Source organism: Esox lucius, chromosome 2 (genome assembly GCF_011004845.1).
Source record: "Esox lucius isolate fEsoLuc1 chromosome 2, fEsoLuc1.pri, whole genome shotgun sequence".
Taxonomy (NCBI): Eukaryota; Metazoa; Chordata; class Actinopteri; order Esociformes; family Esocidae; genus Esox; species Esox lucius.
In genome coordinates this window covers 14,434,710-14,458,266 of record NC_047570.1, presented here as the reverse complement: position 1 = coordinate 14,458,266, position 23,557 = coordinate 14,434,710, and the positions used below count along the sequence as shown (strand labels likewise).

Sequence of the window (23,557 nt, the reverse complement as noted above, 5' to 3'; positions counted from 1 at the left end):
TCGGTCACAAATAAACATGACTGTATCACCTCACATCTCAAAATGAGACTCCTAAATGTTAGATCCCTTGCTCCAAAGGAAGTTGCAGTAAATGAATTAATCTCTGATCATAAACTAGATGTTATTAGTTTATGTGAAACGTGGGTAAAGCCTTATGAATTCACTGCCCTAAATGAGGCCTCTCCTCCTGGCTATACTAGTGATCATATCCCCCCTGCATCCTGAAAAGGAGGGGGTGTTGCTAATATTTATGACAGTAAATATAAATGTACTCTCAAACACATCACTGGTTTTCATTCTTTTGAAGTTTTACTCATGAAAGTTTACCAGGCTGATAAATCGTTTTACGTAGCTATTTACAGGCCCCCCGGGCCATACACAATGTTCCTCAATGAGTTTCCAGAATTCTTGTTGAACCTTATAGTCATCGCAGATAGTATTCTAATCTTTGCCAATTTCAATATTCATATGGAAAAGTCCAATGACCCTCTTCAAAAAGCCTTGACTCAATGGGATTTATCCAACATGTCTCAGGTCCAACACATCGCCTCAATCATACCTTAGATTTAGTCCTGTCATGAGAAATATATATTGTAGATCTGATAATTTCTCCACAAAATCCTGGAATATCAGATCACTCTCTTATTACATTTACCGTTAAAACAAGAAATCCACTTGCTCCGCAAACAATGAGTTTCAAAAGCTGTATTATAAATTCTCGGACTACAAATAGATTTCTTGATATTCTTAAAAGCTCGCTCATCAAATCAAACGATAAAAAAAAAAGCAACGCTCAACAAGTGAAGTAGGTCTTCACTTTAGCTGTAATGAATACATGAACTACTTTGATGATAAGATCATCACCATTAGAAAACAAATAACTGACTCCTCCTTGAATAGTTATAGTCCACAAAATCTCAGTTGTGCTGAGAATGTCCTGAACCTACCAGACCAGGTGTCAATGGGGACACTTACATTTTTCGATCCCGTATCCCGTATGAGTTCTAAACACACAAATTGTCAGCTAGACCCGATTCCAACAAAATTAGGTCAGCCAATGTTGAACATAATAAATTGCTCCCTTTTCTCTGGATGTGTACTAAACTCACAAAAAATGCTGTCCTGATGCTTCTTGATCTTAGCGCTGCTTTTGACACTATTGATCACTCCTTTCTCTTAGAGAGACTGGAAACCCATACTGGGCTACGTGGACATGTTCTAGCCTGGTTTAAATCATATTTATCAGAAAGATATCCGTTCGTATGTGTGGATGACATATCCTCTGACAAATCACAGGTATGTTTTGGTGTTCCTCAAGGCATGGTTCTGGGCCCATTAATGTTCTCACTATATATGCTGCGTCTGGGTGATGTAATCCGGAATCAAAATGTAAATTTTCACTGTTATGCTGATACAGTTATATATTTAAATGAAGCATGGAGAAGCCCCAAATTAGCTACTTTGGAAGCATGCGTTTCAGATATTAGGAAGTGGATGACAGAGAACTTCTTGCTTTTAAACTCAAGAAAAACAGAAATGCTAGTTTTAGAACCCAAGAAACAAAGAGCGTTGTTAGCAGATCTCACTATGAACCTACGACGGCTGCATGCTCGTATCCCAAAAAACTGTAAGAAACCTTGGCGTTACCCTTGACCCTGACCTCTCGTTTGATGAACATATGAAATGTCTTATTTTCATCTTTGAAACATTGCACAAATCTGAAACTTTCTATCAAAAACTGATGCACAAAAACGAATCCATGCTTTTGTTATTTCTAGATTAGATTACTGCAATGCTCTTCTATCCGTTTACCTTGACAAATCAATAAATAAACCTAAATTAGTGCTACACACGGCTGCTAGAATCCTAACTAGAAGAAAAAAATGTGAACACATTACTCCAGTACTAGCCTTTTGACACTGGCTGCCTGTTAGGGTTAGGGCTGATTTTAAGGTTTTATTGTTAACCTATAAATCAATGGACTTGCTCCTACTTACCTTGCTGATACGATCCAGCCATACATACGTACAGTGGATATAAAAAGTCTACCCACCCCTGTGAAAATGCCAGGTTCTTGTGGGCATACTCTCATAGATCTCCACCACTGTGGAATGATTTGCCAATTAAGATTAGAAATGCAACTCAGTGCAAACTTTCAAGTGTCTACTCAAGACTCAGCATGGTCTATGATTAAGTGTAGTCTGGCCCAGGGGCGTGAAGGTGACAAGAAAGGCTTGTTACTGTCCACCCTTGCTGTCTTGCCAGATGGGCTCATATCGCCACTGGGATGCCCTCCCTCCAGTGCCATTTGGGGGTGGAGTCACTGGCTTGTTGTTGTCTCTCTGTTGCTCTGCTGGCAAAACTTGGCCCTCATTCAGGGTGGTTGCGGTTGGTGGGTGTCCCTTTGGTTGATGCTTGGAAATGTGATTTCCTGCCTGTTGGGCCCTGTCCGGGGCCTCCCCCAGATAGGGCCACAGTGTCACCGGACCCCCCTGTCTCAGCCCCAAGGTCTTACGCTAATATATTATGACCAGTCCTTTTCTGGGGGTTGGGGGGAGAAGGGTCAGTCTTTGTAGATATAAGGAATGCATTTTCTAAATATTCCCTGTCTCCTGCCGTTTTAAACTTAGGAGGACATGAGGTCCTGGCCCACACCTGAGGTGTACCTGACTTGAAAGACCCGTTGCTGTCCCTGTCCAAAGTCCTCCTGGTTGTGTTGCAGATCAAGATGATACCAGACGATTTCAGCTGACACTATGCTGACACCTCCCCCTCCCCCATGTTGTCCTTGTCCTTGTTCATCTGGTCATGCTTCTGACCTGGACTGGGTTTAAATAGACTCTGGACTCACATGCATTCATTAATTATTTAAATTTGTACTCTTAATATGTTCACCCGACACAGCCAGAAAAGGACTGGTCATACCTTTGAGCCTGGGTCCTCTCTAGGTTTCTTCCTAAACTTAGGGTGTTTTTCCTAGCCACTGAAATTCAACACTACTGCTATTTGCTCCTTGGGGTTTAAGGTGTTTTGTAAAGGCACTTTGTGACAACTGCTGACGTAAAAAGGGCTTTATAAATACATTTGATGGACTGAATGATTGATTGTGAGGAAAGAGGGCAAATTGTATTTGTGGACATGAGGCCTGTGTGGTCTGGCAGAGAGTGGTAAGATGAGTTGTGGTGAGGCATGGAGTGGTGAGGTGTGGTAAGGTGAGGTGGGGTATGATAAGTTGAGGTGTTCTTGCGGTATGGTTAAGTATGATCTGGTAGGGTGAGGAGCAGTGAGGTGTGGTATGGTGAGTTTAGGTTTTGTGCGGTCTGGTGAGGTGTTGCGAGATGTGGTGAGAAATGGTGAGGTGTGGTGATCTGGGGCTTCGTTGTGGTGTTTGGTCCCATGCCTGTTTAGCTGTTTGTGCTGTTGTGCCACTCCTAGTCCTCTGAGTGTTTCCAGATAGTACCATTACCATGTCTCCCCCCAGAGCTCCTCTGCCCCCCTCTCTGCTTCATTAGACCCCCTCGGTCATTAATTACATTCATACACTTTTATTAGTCTTCCATTTAGGCTAATCAACAACCACGGCCATCTGCTGACATCATTAAGTCCCATAACAAGCCGCCAGCCAGCAGGAGCATTAGGGATAGGGGATGCTACATTGTTTTTTTGTGAACATTAACACTTTGTGTACAGGTAATGAGCCAGCCTTTTGCGTATCTCCTCTGGGCTTGTTGTCCTGTGTTTCTGTCCGACCCCCTACCTACGTCTTCTCACGGCTGTCATTAGCGAACGTGGCAGCTAGTGCTAGCCCGCATGGCTGGGGGAGACAAGAAGGTTTAAATAGCTCGCCGTTAACACTCTGAGGAGAAATGTTTTTGGAGCAGTCTAATAAAAGCCTGAAAGTAAATGGGATGAGACAGGACAGCAGAGGCCCTTTGGTTGTGTGTGTGTGTGTGTGTGTGTGTTTGTTTGTGTGTGTGTGTTAGGCTGAGACACACACGTTGTAGAATGTGGCCTTGGTGACAGGGAGCTCTGCCAAGTGTCCAGACCAGCAGGGAGGCTGATCACTGGGAAGCGCTCCCAGGAGTTTGAGACACGCACACACACTAAAATGCAAACACTTCTGTATCCTTTGAGACGTCTGAGCTCTAAGCTCCTAGTCCCCGTATTCATTTCCCTTTATGCTAATGTTTCCTCTCTGTAGCTTACATTAGTATAACCCCTCACCTGTGGAATAGCTCCAGTATTTCTCTGGAACTAGCCCGAAGCCATTCACCTGCGTAGCTGAGCTGCCTTCTGCCTGCCAGCCGGGAACTCATCAGCAATCACAGCCTGCTTTAAGGACCAAAGACTATGTTTAATAATGTATCAGGCCAGGATTGTTGGAACAAAATAAGTCAAGAGAAGAAAGAAGCAACAAAGCAACAGCAGACGGTGTGCTCTACTTCAAGTAGACACCGAAGAAAACAGGCTAGCCAATTACTGGCTCCCCAAACCCATGCTCAGGGCACGGGGTTGGCCCCTTGATTTATTTAGTCGTGATGCTGGCGCACGCAGGTTTAGACGGCAATGTCCTGATTGATGGTGAAACAGCATAGCAGATAATTCTCCATCCTTTCCACACTACAGACCAACAGTTGAATAATTGACTATTACAATAGAGAGCGCCGCACAGCGGGTTAAGGATAATGATAGTGTTTTCTGCATAGGGTAATGAAGGAAAGAGTGCTGTATGTATGGAACCGTCATTTCAGACTGTTAGCCCATTCTGTTCATTATGCAACGTCTACAGTATGAGGACGTAAACACTTGAGAGTATACAGTTTATGAACCCACCAGAATTGGAGTGCATTTTAAATGAAGTCAGTCAGTTGGGGAAGTCATCTGAAATTCTTATTCCATAATAAAAACAATATTTTATTTACAATTGTCTCGGATTATAAAAAAGGAGAGGTTTCATACTGACACGGCTATTTATTTGTATTTGTCGTTTATTCACTTCCTGAATTGAGTGTCTACAACTGAAATTCACACGAACCCTGGCACACACGCACGCACGCACACACGCACGCACGCACACACGCACGCACGCACACACGCACGCGCGTACTTCACATGAAGGGCCCTTTGCACAGGGAGAGTTAAACGCGTTGTTCTCCAGCTCTTATCAACCAGTGAAAAGGATCAGGTGAACGAGGGAGAGAGGGAGGGGGGAGGGAGGGAGGGAGGGAGGGGGAGGTAGGAAAATGCCATTCAGAGGGAGAGACAAGTGGGCCTGCTAAACGAGCAAATACATGCAAATGTATTCGTGCGAGTCCGTGGCAGAGCTCGAGGCGGCTGTGATTGGCAGTTGCAGGTCTGTGTGTGCCGAGGCCGTTGGCTCCGGGTGATTCCGTAAAGTTGGGCTCGGCCGACTCTCCGTGTTCAACATGATCAGGCGGCACGGTTCATCTAAGCCCGTGCCGGTTCTTTTGTACCACACGTGTTTCTACTGGACTGGCCAAACTACTAAGCGCCGACTCCCGTCCAAAATACCTGCAGATCATGAGAGTGCTCTGTGATTCCTCAATTCCTCCATTGCCAGAAACAGACTGGGCGTCATTAGAAAAATCATTTCCCCCGTTCCATTATTTTCTCTGGCCTAGCCACAGCATAGCAGACAACATGGGACGGTCTGTTCCGTAACTGCCTTGTTTCTGTTTATTCTGGGGGTGTTTTGTAACTGCCTGAGCAGTGGTATCCTGGGTGATGTTTGAGTGTGTGTGTGTGTGTGTGTGTGTGTGTGTGTGTGCGTGTACATGCGCCTGTTTGTGTGGGTGTTCACGGAGCCTGTTAATGGTCTGACAGGGAGGTTCTAGGTCAGGGCCTCCCATTACTACAGCATGTCAGGGGAGGGGGGGTAGATGAATGTGGACCTGAATGTGCATAGCTACCTCTCCACTGCCCAGAGAAAATGTAAATGCCATTTGTTTCTGTGGTAATGCATTATCATGCAGAGTAAGCTAGCAGTACATCTTGATAATGTAAACATAAATTCCTGAATATGGTGATGCCAGAGTAATTGGGTCGTGGCTATTTATCATTTCTTTATATTTTGTTTTCGTATTCACTAGACAGGAGGAAAAAAACTAATTCGGTTGGGCTAGGATGAAGCCATTACTCTCTATGTTAGTCATTCACATAGGCCCTCGGGCCAATAAAAAAACACTTGAAAATCACCAACATAAAACAGAATGTGCTCCCAAAATGATAGCGTATTTTACACGCCATCATAAATATATCATGAGGTTTCCTACTAGCACAGATGTCTTGTAATGAAACAATGGAAACTATTTTTTCTCTCTGCATATAGCTGGCTGGCAGCGAGGTGTCTGACTACATTTGTTAACATCTCAATTTAAATATACCCGCATCCCAATACAGCCCCCTCTGTGTACACACACACACACGACACCCTCTCCCCAGGCAGAATTGCAGGTGCCGAGACAGAATTGGTAACTTCCCCCCACACCCTATGTTTGTTCCTGTAGTCTTCAGAGGGAAGTGGGACAATCACATCCCAAACCTTTTTGTCAGTCACACCTGGGTACTAAATGGCTGCTCCATTGAAAAGTAATGCTCATTTATACCCACCCTCTGTCCCTCCCCCTTCTCCTCCCCCTCCTCCCTTCACCCTCCATCCCTCCCCCTTCTCCTCACCCTCCTCCCTTCACCCTCCATTCCTCCCCCTTCTCCTCACCCTCCTCCCTCATGACTCCCCTTCACCCCCTTATGACTCCCCTTTACCCTGCATCCCCCCTTCACCCCCTTATGACTCCCCTTCTCCCTGCATCCCCTCCTTCACCCCCTTATGACTCCCCTTCACCCCCTTATGACTCCCCTTCACCCCCTTATGACTCCCCTTCTCCCTGCATCCCCCCTTCACTCCCTTATGACTCCCCTTCTCCCTGCATCCCCCCTTCACCCCCTTCACCCCCTTATGACTCCCCTTCACCCTGCATCCCCCCTTCACCCCCTTATGACTCCCCTTCACCCTGCATCCCCCCTTCACCCCTTATGACTCCCCTTCACCCCCTTATGACTCCCCTTCACCCTGCATCCCCCCTTCACCCCCTTATGACTCCCCTTCACCCTGCATCCCCCCTTCACCCCCTTATGACTCCCCTTCACCCTGCATCCCCCCTTCACCCCCTTATGACTCCCCTTCATCCCCTTATGACTCCCCTTCTCCCTGCATCCCCCCTTCACCCCCTTATGACTCCCCTTCTCCCTGCATCCCCTCCTTCACCTCCAATCCCTCCCCCTTCAACCTTGATCCCTTCTTTCTTTCTAGATATTAGGTTTTCTTGGTGAGACAGAGGCCCATTACGGACTGAACTACACTGCTGGGTCTCCTGTTTGTACAAAGCCACCCAAGCCGACCTCCTCTGCTAATCCCCCTAACACACACACACACACACACACACATACTCCTCTAAGACACCAGAGACGAGATGCCAGGTCCCGTTCCCCGTCAACAGACACCAGGGCTTTGAAACAGCACACACACACACACACACACTGTATACATATTTCATTTTCCCATCATCTCATACACAATGAATAATACATATTTTATTCTATTATTACAAGAGATTTGTAACACTTGAAACAGAATGCAATATGTAGTTTATCGACAAGAGAGGAAAGGGAGAGCAGAGGAGAAGAGAGAAGAAGAGAAGAGAGAAGAGAAGTCAGGAGAATTGAGGAGACGAAGAGAGGGGAGGAGAAGAGAGGACAGGAGATGAAGAGAAGAAAAGACAGAAGAGGAGAAGAGACAGGCTACTAATCGACATCAGCATTAACAAAACAGGATCAACCATTTTGTTTGTTCTCTGTACATCCAGACTGCACTTTTGACAAAATTACTCTTCATCACTACGTAGCATTTTACCTTTGAAATGAGGACACCGTTTTTCATTCTATTTTCCAAAGGATACAGGGGTCAAGGGATAATATGTCAAATGAAGCCAGGTGGGGGTGAGTATAGTATGGTTTGTTGTTAGCAACTTCTCTCCTAAAAATGTGAGAGTAAAAGAGAAGAGGAGAGAGAGTGGAGAGAACAGGAGAACAGGAGAACAGGAGAACAGGAGATAGCTCCTTTAATTTGATGGTGAGGTGTGGGGTGAGCTGGGAGACAGATGTGTCTTGCTGCCACTCGAGAACTCCAGTGCCTGGAGCAGTTGACCATGTAATGTCAGGTTCTACACTACAACAACCACATCTCAGGTCCTCACAGGGGCTGAACGATACATTCAAAACATTTAAAAAAGAATTTCTTGCTAGATTGAAATCAATGGCAGGAAACAGGTCTGGGTCGATGGGAAAAGTCGTTAGCTTTCATTCTGACAAATTGATAAATTCCAGGTACATATAATCAAACCAACCGCTTGAGTTTTGTTTTCCAAACATGGGCCAGCAGAGCCCTCTCTTTCTGCAAACAGTACAGTAACATCAGGCACACAGGCTATTTATATTTTGGGAGGCAAAGTGATTGTCTGTGCTTGTGTGTGATGCCATAAACACTGGCTGTAGGCTCCAGAGAGACAGGTTAACTATTTTGAAAGAACAGAACAGATGAATAAACATTCTATTCCAGCATCGTTCCACTGTTCTGAAACAAACTGGGTAGCCATCAAGGTTTAAAGATCCATGAGTGTGAAACATACTGAAACACACTGAGCTTCAGCTCAGAGGAATATATTTTCATTCCCTTAATCAACTTCCCCGTTCATCCTTTTTGTCTTCAAGGAATAAATACAGAGCTATGGAAACGGAGGGAGAATATGTGAGCGGGAACAAGGGAAGAAGGTACTACGGACAATGAAGGAGAGAGAGCTGGTTTTTCTATTACTTCTCCAAAATGTTGTCTTGCCCCGTTTCCAAATGTATTTACAGATATCCATCATTAGAGTTAGGGTTCTGTCTAATACCAAACACCACTATTCAGAGGAACATGGTAAAAAAAAAAAAAAAAACATTAAACTTTATGGAGGCAAGTCAGCACATTTTGAAATATAAAACATATGAAGCAGAATAAAACTACGCCTATCACTCCATAAAAGAACATATCCAATTCCCCTGAAGACAGTACTTAAGACAGTGTGGAGCACGCAATGAAACGGGTTCGAACAGAAAAAAACATCTCTCTGTGAAAAGGCCATCCCTCTAGTTCTAACAATGACACGTTACAACAAACGCACAAACACGCTTCACGTGCACTCTGAGACTACATCTCTCTTCACTTTCCGACCGTAGACACGTGACACACTTGAAACGGTTAATCAAACCCAATATCTGCTTTCCAAACCTGCTCCACAAACACACAGCTGGAATGAATAATCCATGGGCCTGCCGCTGCTGGCTTTCAGCGAGGAGTGCTAGCCTGGTAAAACCAAGCAGCGGTGCTGCTGTTAAGGCTGGAGATTTCTACAGTGATAAGGATCACACAAAGTTCTCAGGATGGGTTTGTCTCCTCGGCGTGATGTTCACACCCCCCGCTGTGGCGTGTTGTTCAAACCCTAGCTACAGAGCGTGTTGTTCAAATTCTCGCTGTGGTGTGTGGTTCAAACCGTCGCCGTGGCGTGTTGTTCAAACCCTCGCTACAGAGCGCGTTGTTCAAACCGTCGCCATGGCGTTTTGTTCAAACCCTCGCAACAGAGCGCGTTGTTCAAACCGTCGCCGTGGCGTTTTGTTCAAACCCTCGCTACAGAGCGCGTTGTTCAAACCGTCGCCGTGGCGTGTTGTTCAAACCCTCGCTACAGAGCGCGTTGTTCAAGCCGTCGCCGTGGCGTGTTCAAACCGTGTTGTTCCCACCCCCTCTGCGGAATGTCACATTTCAGTAGCAGACGCCATTGCCGTTTTCAAATGACTGCCCCAATCTAAGACACACTGTCGTGCCAGTCTCTGCCTGGCTTGCAGTGGCAGCAGCCCCTCGTATATTTAAAGTCAAACAAATAGATTCTGAATATTCTACACTAGTGACATTTTTATGGATTTCGGTGGGCGTATTTTCTCAAAGCCGTGTGACTCATGGGGCCTCTGTGTGTGTGTGTGTGTGTGTGCGCGTGTGCGTGTGTGCGTGCGTCTGCTTGTGTACGGAGCATTCATCTGCAAAGTCAGCCAGAGTGAAGGAACCAGATAGGCAGAGTTTATATTGAGAAAGCAAATAGATGAACAGAAAGCGCCAATGACGGAGATGGCAAAAGAAAGGGGGAACAGCCAGAGATACGAACATTCAGCGATGAAGAGAATGTGGCAGTGATCATCTCAGCCCTGCACAGTCACAGAAGAAGAAGGAAAAGAAGAAAACGTTTTTTGTCTCCATCAACGGCTCTTCCTGGTGGAGAGACGCGTTGCCTTCGTCGTACTGTCCCCTCAGTCGGAGATCTCTGAGGCTTCCATCAGAGACCATGAGACTTGAGCAGGACCCTGATGCAGAATCCCCCACCCACAACCCCCCCCCCCCCCCCCACCTTGGGGAACAATGATCTCCCACCCAGGCCTGGTGAAGCATCGCATCCATACCCTTTCAATCAGCTGGTTCTTTGTATGTTGAAGAACAGCGTGGTCCCACTCCGGAAGATTATGGTCAGCGCCGATTAAGATCTTTGTCTCACTGCAGCCGGAAAAAAAGGGACGTGCTCTTTGTAACCTAAAAAAAAAGACTGCGGAGATAAAACAGATTTAATCCTTCCCTACGCAGCCCGAGGCAGGGAGGCAGGGAGGCAGGGAGGCAGGGAGGCAGGCGGTTCTGGGGTGCGAAGCGGTGATTATGATCCCAGACCATGAGCAGCCTCATTGACTCCTCTTCTCTCTCTCCTCCACTCTGTCACCCTGTCCCTCTGGTTTCCTCTTTCTGTCTCCCTCTCTGTATCTCTCTCTTTGCTTTTCCGTTCCCGCTCGTACTACCCAGGCTGAAGAGGACCTGCCGTAGGGGAGACGGAGGCCCCGGCAAACGGAAAGTCACAATCTGGTGAGATTTCATTTTTTTGGGGGGGAATGGACGTAGCTTAATGTAGCAATGCACTATCCGACACTACACCAGGATTATCCTACTGTATACACAGCTTACATTCACAAGGTCCTTTCTTAAAGCTTCTATTGCCTTTCCTCTGGTCTAAATACAGAGAGGCCTGGCAAGGATTACATCTTCCAGGCACGTTTTGAAGCAATAGGGGGAGGGAGGGGATAAAAGGACCTTTTGTGGCTCTGAGCCGCCTATCTGTCTGTTGTCTGCCTGCCTGCCTGTCTTCCTGCCAGTCTGTCTGTCTGCCTGTCAATCTATCTATCTGAATGCCTGTCTGTCTGCAGAGTCTAAACTCTATGCTGTCTACTGTGTTCTGTCTCTGCTTCCCCCTCTCTCTCTTAGGCTTGTCAGTGAAGAAGCCATGTGTCTAGCCCCCCCCCAACCCTCTTTCCCTCCCTCTTGTACAAACACACGTTCTATAGGAAAACAGTAAAGCCATAGTAATCTAACAGGGTTCCTGCCTGTACAATGGTGTATCACTTTCACTCCCTCTCCCACTGCTTTCTCTTCATCAGCTCTGCCTGTCCATTTCCATGTCTCTTATCTCTATCTCTTTCCTCTGTCTCTTATCTCTGCACATTTCACCTGCCTCTTATCTCTGGGTATTTCCTCTGCCTCTTATCTCTATTTCTTTTTCCTCTATCTCTTTCCTTCGTCTCTTTCTACTGTCTCTTATCTCTGTGTATTTCCTCTGCCTCGTATCTCTATCTCTTTCCTATGTCTCTTATCTCTGTGTATTTCCTCTGTCTTTTCTCTTTCTTCCTTTTGTCTCTTATCTCTGTGTATTTCCTCTGTCTTTTCTCTCTCTTCCTTTTGTCTCTTATCTCTGTGTATTTCCTCTGTCTTTTCTCTCTCTTCCTTTTGTCTCTTATCTTTGTGTATTTCCTCTGTCTCTTATTTCTATTTCTAATCCCTCTGTCTCCCCCCTCCCTTTCCTCCATCTATATTTCTCTCTGAGTGGTGTTAATATCCGCTCAGATCCTTCGTCTGGTCAGCCCCGCCCCTCCCTCCCTCCTTTCTTCCTTGTCGACATAATGTATTCAAACAGAAGTTGTCCGCTGCGATGAAGTATCTGTTTGCTGGTGGCAGGACAGGGTCAGAGTTGGCTGGTAACAAAGCGCAGCGCCAGAGGAGTGGAGCAGACAGAATGTGCCGTGTTGCGGGGCCTGATGAGCACACGCCGAGGACACTGGTTGTAAAATGAGCCAGCCTGACCCTACCGCTAAAGACAATTCACATCTCAGATGCGCAGAGGATTTTCTCCTACCAGTAAAAAAAAAATAATACATTACTGGTTATAGAAAAAGAACAGACACACATTTTTATTATTATGTTCACCTTTTTACCCGATCCCGGGAATTCATTTCTACCATTTGAATGCTAACACTGATGCTTGGCCAGTGCAATGATCCCTAATAAAGAGCAATGAGTACCCTGCATGGGGAGAGACATTTAACATTAGCGCTGACAAACCCATCTGATGCCATGCTGTGGGCTTTCAGGCTTTTTCAGGGAGATGAGAGAAAAACGCTGGAGGTTCATTTTAAAGCTGCTAATAAAATAGCCTTGACACGCGATAGCCCGCTTTGCGAAAAGGGAGTAAAAATAACTATTTTCCTAAACACTACGCTGCTAGGAGTTCTTTATGCTCCATTTGCAATCAGAATGGTATTGTTGTGCATAGGGGTTGAGAGGACTAATGTTGTGAGGCTATGAGCAGCGCTGGTGTCGTGTTGTGGTGTCAATGTGGTAGGGACTCGGCCTGGGGCTAGATGAGATGGCTGCTGTAAACAGGCTCAGTGTGAGGCCTGCCTGGGACAGACACTTACGCACACACACAAATGCACACAGACAGATGAGGATGACAGACAGGCAGGCAGGTAGACAGACAGGCACACAGATAAGGAAGACAGACAGAGAGAGAGAAAGCAAGACATGAAGGCAGGCAGGCCACCCGACAGACAGGCAGGGAGACAAACAGACAGGCAGGGAGACAGACAGACAGGCAGAGAGACAAACAGTGCCCCCTCCAGTGAATCCCTCTGGAAAAGAGGAAGGTGAGGCGAAAGGGCTGTGACTCTCTCTCTCCTGTCTTTAAATCTGTCCCCTCTCACTTTCATTCCTGTCCCTCGCTTTCTCTCCCTCCTGTCTCTCTCTCTCTCTCTCTCTTTCTCTTTCAGAGCTCCGCGATGATTGACAGTGATGTAATTGTCTCTTGCCGCACTTTCTCATCCCGGACGCCCCGAGACGAATGGCTCTCCTCCCACCAATAAAGGCCTGTTTGCTCCGCAGTCCTCCATCAGAGGCTGACCCAGGCCGGCGCTGCGCCACTCCGCGCTCACAGCCTCATCATCGGGCAAGACAAAAGGGCAGCCGCTCAGATGTCTCATCAGCCACAGACGGCCAGAAGAAACAGAATGCCAAGATGAAAAGCAGGACGAAGGGATGAAGGGAACACTAAAGGAGCACTGGAGGGCCAGTTCACCGCTTATTGTTCATCACGAACCCCTCAGAACAGAGTGGACTACATGGGGGAGGGGAAGGTCAGCGTGACGGACACAGCTGGGCCAGGGACAGAGAGAGGAGAGAGACAGGAGTGAGAGAGAAAGGCAAGAGAGGAGAGAAAGAGAGAGAGGAGGGACATGGGAAAGAGAGGTGAGAGAGGAGAGAAAGAGAGAGAGGAGAGAGGAGAGAGACATGAGAACGAGAGAGAAGCGAGAGCGTGGATAAAGAGAGAGAGGAGGGAGGCTGGCGAGAGACAAGAGGAAGAGGTGAGGGAGGATAAAAAGAGAGAGCATAAAAAGAGGCTGTTCCAGAGAGGCTGTTCCAGAGGCTGATCCAGAGGCCGTTCCAGAGAGGCCGTTCCAGAGAGGCCGTTCCAGAGAGGCCGTTCCAGAGAGGCTGTTCCACAGAGGCAGCCTAGACAGCCTTGGATCAGGCATGTCATTGCATTGTCAAGGTGACCTGCACACCCAGACCACGTCCGTCTGCTCGCTGGGTTCCGTCAGTGGCCAGCTAACGGCCGCTCCCAGCGCTCCCATCCGACTCTCTCCACAGCACACGGCTCTGCGTCATGCCATATGGACTCCCACCACATCGCTAAACGCCTCGTCGCAAAATTACAACTGGAGAAAATCAGCATGTCTCGGTCCGAATCACACTGGAACACGCTCAGGGAAATTCTTATAGTGGTTTTAGTGACCCCTCCTTTGAGACCAAAGCCCACTTTCAGGAAGCTGCCCTGGCCAGGCCCGCAGTACTGGAGGTAAAGCTGGACTCCAGCGGACCGACCAGCGGCAGAAGGGTCAAACCAGACTGGCCCATTTCCCAGCTCTGCCCTGCCTCCTCATCCACCCCCCAGCCCCTCCCAATCACAGAGATGACCCACTGACAACAGAGTTAATTGCGATTTTCATCCAGCGTCCGAGCGTCGGTGGAATACGCTCCAGCCAGGACAAAGTCTGGCAGATCAAGGCGTACAGGGAGGAGGCCAGGCCTATTGGCATGTGAAAGAACACAAGGAGATGATCGTATGTAGCCCTCCTCTCCCAGAGGTGACTTTGCTTCACTGGGGCAGTGTTGTGGATCACCAAAAGTCTTATCACCAAAAGGCCTTGGCTCTTTATTCTGCTTCTTCATGCTGCTTCTTCATGCTGCTTTACCACGCTGGGTTCACTTCCCCAGACTGTGACAAACTGAATGCATGAGTTCATTTAGCCAATTATAAATCGCATAATCAAAAGCTGTCTGATGTTATAAACACGACAAAGAAATAAATTAGCCACAATAATGAGCAGCGAGGCAAGACCCAATTCACTATAGAGAGTACAAGCAAGTGAGTTGGATGTATTTAAAGGGTTCCAATACATTGTTTTTTTTATGTTCCAGCGTTTTGGCAAGACTTAGGCAAATAAAATGGGCAAATCTACAGGCCTCTGTCTGTTTCCCTAGCTGAGATAGATTGGATGGTAAGTTCAAATCTGGTAACTTTTCAATGTTTGTCTCTACATTAGGCAGGTTTTCAAACATGCTGGTTGGAGAATAATCCAACAACGATCAAAGCGCAGGACAGAGCAAAAGTGCTGCTGCCTTATTGGAGCTTTCCTTTGTACCTGCAAACTGTCCCCTAGTGGACTTGACCAGGTCATCTTATATTCTAACAACACGTCCCTTCCGTTCAGTGACCGACAGAACCAGTGGACAGCTGCTCATCCACGACTATTTTAAATGACACCGTGTACATTGGACATTAAAACAAAACCTTGTACATCAACTCTCAGCTATGAACTCCAAGGCTTCCACATTCGGCCTTCATGAAGATGTGACACTGTAGACAAATACCAATATTACTGCCACCTGCTACTTAACACATGTGACTTACTGCATTTTGTCTGAAACACGTTATGTCACACTCTTCCAGCTTTTTTATTGAATGCAGATATTAAATCTGACCCAGAAACCCCAGTCAGATTGGTACCATTTCCTCAGTTGAAACACTTTTAGCGCTACTTAGTTATGTAAATGACTTCAAAAGACAAATTGTGGGTGTTATTTTTTCTCTCGTGTTCAATACCTTGCCACTTAATATGCTGCCAAGTCAATCAATATCAGTTGAATTCTAGGAGATCACAGGCACTTCAGCTGCTCCGGCAGGAGCGTGGCGGCTGCTGCTATGCTAGTCTGATGGATCTCCCATGTTCATTATAAGGAAAGTGACTACCTTTAATCAGCCTGGGAGGCGCTTATCATCAGGATGTCTCACACACACTTCATAGACACGTTGTTGACACACACACAGACGTACACACTCCTCACGAGCACTGCAAACACACACTCCTCACACACGCCCTGCTCTCTTTCTCTCTCTCTCTCACACGCACACACACACAAACACACACACACACACACTTACACACACTGCAAATAAAAACTGAATACAGACACCCTGCTGTCTTTTTCACACACTGCTCTCTCTCTCCCTCCCTCACACACACACACTCACACAAACACACACACGCACGCACACGAACACACACAGATAGACAGTAGTAGGATGACCCCGAGACATGCAGGAAAGCCTGGAAACATTGTGCTTTCACACACAAAAACCCAGACAGGCAGGCAGACAGACCGTTGTGTTGTGTGTTGTTTTCTGGAGATGGTGTTCCTGTGCGCCAGCATGGGCACTGTGGCAAAACCAAGTCCTGCTGGGAGGGGCCAGAGTGAAAGGCTCTGTGTGACCCCATATGACAGCATCTGTTTTGGATGTCCATGTACTTCCATGCTGTGTGTTTGTGTGTTTGTAGTCGTGCTGGCTGGCTGGTAGAGGAGTTGGCTAACCCTGATTGAATCAGTCCCCAGGCTGAGGGAGCTGTGAGGGGGATGTAGAGGAAGATGTCAGGAAGATAGAAGCAGACAAACGCGACAAGGCAAAATAAAAGATGAAAAAAAGAGAAGAGAATGTACATGCCCAGCTCCCCCTGCAGTCCTGCTCTGTGCTTTGTGTGTGTGTGTGTGTGTGTGTGTGTGTGTGTGTGTGGCCACACCCAGTCTGTATAGAACAGCGAAAGACACTGTGTAATGTCCCAACCACTGCAGGTCAGATTTAATCTCATTGGATAAACGTAATTATGGAAAGGTCAGTTGAATTCATGTGCATGGTTGGCCGACCCCTTCAGAAAGACAGGTTGGGAAGCTAAAAGCCCAGAGAGAAAGACCAGTGTGAAGTCTGACTGTTCATTCAACAGCTAGTTAGATTGATGTCCCTCAAAGTTTTGTATTTCAGTTTGAATGAGCTACACCTGCTACAATTCTCTTGTGCTGAAGATCACATTTACACACAATGTACAAGAAGAGAACACATTCTCAGACACATTACAATATCATAGAATTTTTTTTAGACATAAGGAAATAGAGCAGAGTTTCGGTCTTCATCTGTCTGTTTTATCCTCGGATATCCTGCCCCTCCCTCCTCCCCCCCCTCCCTCCCTCGCTCCCTCCCTCCCTCCCTCCCTCCCTCCCTCCCTCCCTCCCTCCCTCCCTCCCTCCCTCCCTCCCTCCCTCCCTCCCTCCCTCCCTCCCTCCCTCCCTCCCTCTCCCAGTGAGGTGGGTGCTGGTGTGAAGTTGACATAAACAGATCTTGTGATTAATCAGAGGTCTACAGTGACGATGAGTTGTGGGGACTGGTGAGAGGAGTTAAAGAGTTACACACACCCACACAAACCAACACACACACCCTCACAAACCAATGCACCCACACAAACCAGCACCCACAAACACACACAAAACAACACACACATGCACCAACAAACACACTCACACATGCTTCTAGCACATGGGTAGATTGCCACACTGAGAACAACAACGGAAAACCAGCGCGGTAACGCCGGAGATCACATGACGATGACACTCGGGTAACACCAGGACAGTGTGAATGACATCACCGGTAGACGGATCAGACCGTGTTCTCCACCTGCCTTCTCTTTGTGTGATTCTGTGCTGCTCCAACCATGTGCAGAACAGCGCAAAAGGTAAAACAGACGTTCAAACTGTGACCTATGAGGTTCCTGTAAAATATCACTAATCAGCCTCAGGGGGTGGATGACATCATGGTGGGGGCTCTCTCCCTCATCCTCACTCCCCCTCTCTTTATCTCTCGCCCTCCCTCTTTTTCTCTGCTACTTTTCCCTCTCTCTTTGTCTCTTTCTTAGGTACTAAGATTCAACAATGAAGAGTCTGCAGCACACGGCCGATAAGGAGGCGGATCGATACATTGTTTTTAGGCATGAAGTGTTGAAAGGCAATCGAAGATTTGTGTTTGGGAATTTCCAGGGACTGGTGCCTCAGTCGTAATATTCAGCTGAAACTGGCAACAGTGTGAAAGGCAGGTTGGGGAGGGGAGGTTGCGGTTGCAATGTCTTGCATCAGCCTCCATGTGGAAGAATGTGTGTGTTTGTGAATCCAGTCTGTCTCTGTGTGTGTGCGTGAGTGTGTGTGTGCTTGCCCATGCGCCAAGTGTGCCCATTCAGTTCAGTCTGTGTGAGAGTGTGTATTCATCCGTGACCACTGTGTATACAGCAGGATGATTAATGTGTGTGCCAGTTTAGCCTCAATGTCACATGCAATATTATCATGGAATTCAATGTAGTGTCTTTGAATGCACTACCAAAGTACCGCACTACTAAAGTACTAAACTACTACATTACTAAACTACTACAGTACCAAACTACTACAGTACTAAACTACTACAGTACTAAACTACTACAGTACCACACTACTACAGTACCACACTACTACAGTACTATACTACTACAGTACCACACTACGAAAGTACCACACTACTACAGTACTATACTACTACAGTACCACACTAATACAGTACTATACTACCACAGTACCACACTACTACAGTACTACTTTGCCACAGAGAGTCCACAAGTGTCCCCACTGACTGCTAGTTTAAATAGATATTGTCTGACAATGATGGTGTTGCCCAGAGGCCTGCAGAACTCTTCTATTCCTCCACTCCCCAATATAAGGCCTGCCATTCAACAAGTCTATCTCAGCCCCACGTAGCACTCCCCTCTGCCGTCATCCCATTCAGGTCTAGGGAGGCAGTGGATGATCCTCTGCCTTCATCCTGTGTTGGTCCAGGGAGGTGGTGGAGGAGGTTGAGGAGGGAATGATTGGGCAGCCGTTTGGCTGACAGCAGGTTTCCCAGCGGACTTGGAGGGCTGATTAGGATGAGCTCTGTACACCAGGACCAGGACGTGTCCAGAGAAGAGACAAGCGCGGTGGCCCCGTGCCGGGTGACCCCCAAACCCCCCCCCCCCGCCCCCCTGCTCTCCCCCACTTGGGGGAAGAGGGTCACAGGCTACTTAGCAGGTGACAGATCTCGCCACAAAGCGGACTCAGTGCCGTCACGCCGCAGAGCTTTTCCGACCTATCCCAGACTTCCTCAGCCGCCGTCGCCGCCGGCAAAGTCGCCATGGCGACAGATCATTTGTGAGCACAGTTGCCCCCCCCACCCCCCCCCCAACCCTAGCCCCTCGGCGTACAGTCCTGCGTGAGTGTCTCTGGAGCGTGCCAGGTGCATTAAGGTAACTGATGAGTGTTATCATGGTCAAAATGAAATCAGAGGAATAAATCAGCACATGATTGGGGAAATGTCTGGCGTCACAGGCAGAGGCTTTATGGAGCGTTGCTGACATGTGGTGATTGCTTTTTATTCTGTCTGTTGTGTCTCTCTCCCAATGAGACTGGGGATGGGGGGGTGGGGGGTCGGGGGTGGGGGTGGGGGGGGGGTGGGGGGGGTCTCCGTAGCCTGTAATCGTCTGATATGAGGAATAGGTGAGCAGGGGGACAACTGCGACGCCTGCTCAAATGATTCCCATGGCTCATTGCGGTGGGCTGTTTGTCAGATTGGCCTGTCAGGAAGACTCCTGGCTCCCCGTATCTCGGTGGCAACAGCAGACACCGGCGGCGGAGGAAGACGTCACGGCAACGACAGGGAGAGGGAGAGGTCAGCCATCCGCTGAAGACGTTAATGGTGGAAAAGAACAGAGAATGGTAAAGGATGCAGAAATGACAGCTTTATCCACCATATCTTCTCTCATTAGCCTTGGCCGTTAATGTTGCAGTTTATGCTTGTGTTCTACACCAGCTCCCCCTAATTAGGCGTGCCGCTGTCTAAAAATAAACAGCAAACTAAATGGCGGCGTGAAAGTACATGCAAATCTATTGATGGAGAGGAATAATGGAGCAGATTAGTGTTGCGCCGCAGAGGAAAGTAATTGAGTTGGTTGTGTTGACATGAACGCACTGTGAAAGTCTCCTCCGACGCTTGGCTAAACTAAACGCTGTGTTGTGTTGGCTGGACGGATGGCTGAATATGGCGCGGCACGCCGGTTATGCAACGGCTCTGGCTGTGTTTGTTTTGCGCCGGTGGTGTCATGGTGTTAGTTCTGGCTAAGGGACCTAATCCCCTGAGTGGAGGAGCAATGTGGTGGTGGAGCACCGTGGTGGTGGAGCACCGTGGTGGAGGAGCACCGTGGTGGAGGAGCACCGTGGTGGAGGAGCACCGAGGAGGAGCACCGTGGTGGAGTCTTCCTCCTGCGTAGCAGCAGGGCCAAGCTGTCCGTCCACCGTGACCAACTCACCCTGGCCCGAGGGACTGAGAGGATACAGGGACACAATCCGGAGGGATGCATACGCTGCACGGCTGCGGATTAACCGACGCAGGGCTCTGATCCGAAACACTAAGACTGACAAGGCCAAAGGTAAAACACCCTAAATGTCTGCTTCCTCGAAACTCCTCGTACACAGCTGAAATACCTGAAATCTGCAGTTCAATCCTGCGTCATCACACGATAGGAGTCAGTTAGGAGGGTATCTATTGCTGAAAGAGTCAAGAGACGTATTCCTTCTGAGAAAGCCGTGGGCCAATCAGCAGCATGGACAGCCCTCCCTCTCAACATATTGACACAGCGGCTGTCCGAGCCACACAACAACGTTCCCCATCTCTGATGCGGCCAGACTCTGTCACCCAGGGCAACCAGGCCGAATGGAGGTCTGAGCAGAGAGAGAGAGAGAGAGAGAGAGAGAGGGAGGGAGGGAGGGAGGGAGGGAGAGAGTCCAACATAGGAGCGCAGAGCTGTTTTTAGCTTGTGTTGCGCTGTGCATGGGCTTTGGCGTGAGCGCTGGCCGTGCTGCGTGTCCAGCTCGTACTGGATCTGTGGTCAATATCCGGTCCCCCGCAGGACGGGTCCAATCGGGCTGGACAGCCTCCGCTCCATGAGCCCACTGTGCTCTGCTGGCCCTCTCGCTTCCACGTACAGTGGATAGAATTACATCAGACCTCATGCAGCAGTCCAGGCCTGCTGCTAGGAGAGGACCGTGTCCCACATAGCAACATCCTCCCTGGAGCCTGGCCAGCAGCAGGGTATTACTGAACAGGGAATAGGATGGCATTTCAACAGGACCTGTAAGAATGGTTATTATGGGGTCGGCCGAGTCCAAGTCATCCATCCAGGCGGACAGGCTGGGTGCGAGGCGGGCGGTGCGAGGCGGTTGTGAGGCGGTTGTGAGGCGGTTGCGAGGCGGTGTGAGGCGGACTGTGCGAGGCAGACAGTGCGAGGTGGTGCGAGGCGAGTCGGGGTGGTCCGAGGCGGGCGATGCGAGGCGGGCGGTGTGAGGCGGTGCGAGGCGGTGCGAGGCGGGCGGTGCGAGGCAGGCGGTCCATTCGCAGTCTCTCTGTCCGTCGACGTTCGCCGGCCTTCCCACAAGGTGACTTGCGGGGCAGCATACGCCATAACAACGTCCCGGTCAGAAGCTCATTGGCAGACGGATAAAACCGTTGGACAAGCTGCCACTGTGCTGTGTGCCGCCGACGCCTGATAATTGAAGCGCTCTGCCCCTGTGAGGAAGAGGGGGGGGGGAGGGACAGATGAAGACCTGGCCGTTCCCCGGTCGATGGATCAATAGTGTAATCGCGGTGCTCCAGGTGCTGAGATGAGGTGCTGCTCCCCGGCCATCGGCCAATGGACAGGAGGAGCACGGGGCTCAGCAGACAAGGTCACCACTGAAACCCTTTGTCTGTCCAACAGCCCCGTTTTCCTTCGCATTCCCTTTGTCTGTCACTCAGAGTTTCGTCTGTTATGGGAATTCAATCCCGTAGAGGTGCTCTAGCCTCAGGCGACAATTATAATGTACAGAAGAAATATTATTTACCTTCTAAACCACACCAACTACATTTCACCGTTCATAAGAAGGATCTTTTGTCCATTCCAGTCAAGCCATGTTTATTTAATATTCTCTTTCTCAGAAGTCATTTTATCTCCTGCAGTAGTATTTGCTCAACGCACCGTTCTATTTGCCTGTGTTCTGCCCGGCAAACACGACTACTCAACATCGGTTTTGAAGAGGCGAAGAGATTCCATAATTGCAATTTGCGCTCCTCACAAGTCAATAGCTGGTGACTTTATCAGCAGCACACACAGGAGGGTTTGTTCAGAGAGTTAATTGAATAGGAAAACCAGGTCCTGGCTTCACACATGCCAAGTCATTTTCATATCGCTCAAATGTCACCAGGCATCGGGGTGACAGCCAAGAACTCAGGCAGCCTAGCCACCTGTCAGGTAACAGTATGTAGCAGAGCTGAATGGAAAATGAAGGCCACAGCAGACAGACAATACAGTCCTACCCTGTTTATTTAATTAAAGGAGGCTTTATGAGCACGAATGACAAATTAAAATGTTAAATTCGTATAGTTAATACAGTCTATCTTATCTGTGTTATCCCAGGGGTATGTGAAGACTGCTAGTGTTTGAGATGAGAGATTACCAGTAAGAGATATAGTCAGTAAGAGATCTAGTCAGAATGCAACACTGTGAGGGATTCATTCCCTTCCAACCTGTGGATCATGGAGCAAAACAGAACGGTTGTTTGAAAGAGTTTAGAGAACAGCACATGGTCAGACTGTGAGCTGAGGCTGAAGGGCATAGGATAACAGACAGAACACTGGATTATCAAGAGACGGCTGAGTTAATGGAAGGACACACACCCGGAGATGCAACAAAGAGACTGATCTTGAAAATGAAAAAAAAGATGAAAAAGACAGAAGGAGAAAAAGTTAAAAGTTAAAACCAGAAAAAGGGGGAGGTGGAAAGTAAGAATAATAGCCAATTAGCAGGAAGCCAGCAGGCGTGCTTCTTCACCCGCCCCCCCGCCCCAGTCGTCCCTCCCCGCCCTCTGTCCCTCCTCCACAGAGTCTCTCCATCCCAACAGGAATGGGTGGGGAGTGGCGGGGGTGGGGTGGGGGGGTGGGGGGTAACTTGTGCACATCTTAAAGAGCAGGGTGTTTCTATGGCAACCGCCTGGCACGCTCTGTCTCCAGGGAAACAGAAATGTCACAGCTTAAGAGGTCTCACAGAAAGCGAGGGAGGAGGAAAGGAAAAGAAACATGCAGGTAAGAGCAAGGAAAAGCGGCGATGAGATCGATGTATTACCTCTTATCTTTGTGGCAAAGCTGTCACATTATCAATGCATTTTCTGCACGATCAAATTAATCTGCCAAAGACTCCTTCGAGCCTTCCTCTCATTCTCTAACTTAGTTTGTAACCTGTAAGAGATGGAGTGTATAATATCTGGGATCATACAGAGGCATTCCCTAAGTAATCATTGCAGGATTCAATTGAAACCCATAGTCTGGTGTCCCTGAATGCAACAAAACACTAAAGAGCTTTCAAAACACAATCAGGTTTCATTTGTTCATTCAAATATTTACAGCCACAAACAACTTTAAGAAATGAAGGCATTGGAGAGTGTCTGAGAGAAAGCCCCCCAGCCCGCCGTGGGTGGCTCCAGAGTGGTTGAGTGTTGTGTGACTGTTGGTGTTTGGTACAGAGCTGGATGGAGCCGGAACCTCCAAATTACACATTAGCCGACGCTGGCCTGCAGAAAGCCCATCAACTTGAATGGTTGCTGATTGCTCCA

General features: G+C 48.2%; 1 protein-coding gene across 29 annotated transcripts in view; it reads right to left on the bottom strand.

The window, feature by feature from the left end:
- The window catches only part of si:dkey-205h23.2 (CUGBP Elav-like family member 6), a 149,529-nt gene that overhangs the window by 64,696 nt on the left and 61,276 nt on the right, over positions 1-23,557 (bottom strand). The window contains exon 1 of one of the 29 annotated variants that reach the window (XM_034296925.1): positions 10,564-11,392. The exons of the other annotated variants lie outside the window; for them this stretch is intronic. The gene's annotated coding sequence lies outside the window, so the exon portion shown is untranslated. Of the gene's footprint in view, positions 1-10,563; positions 11,393-23,557 lie in introns of those variants that run through there. 29 annotated transcript variants of the gene reach the window in all.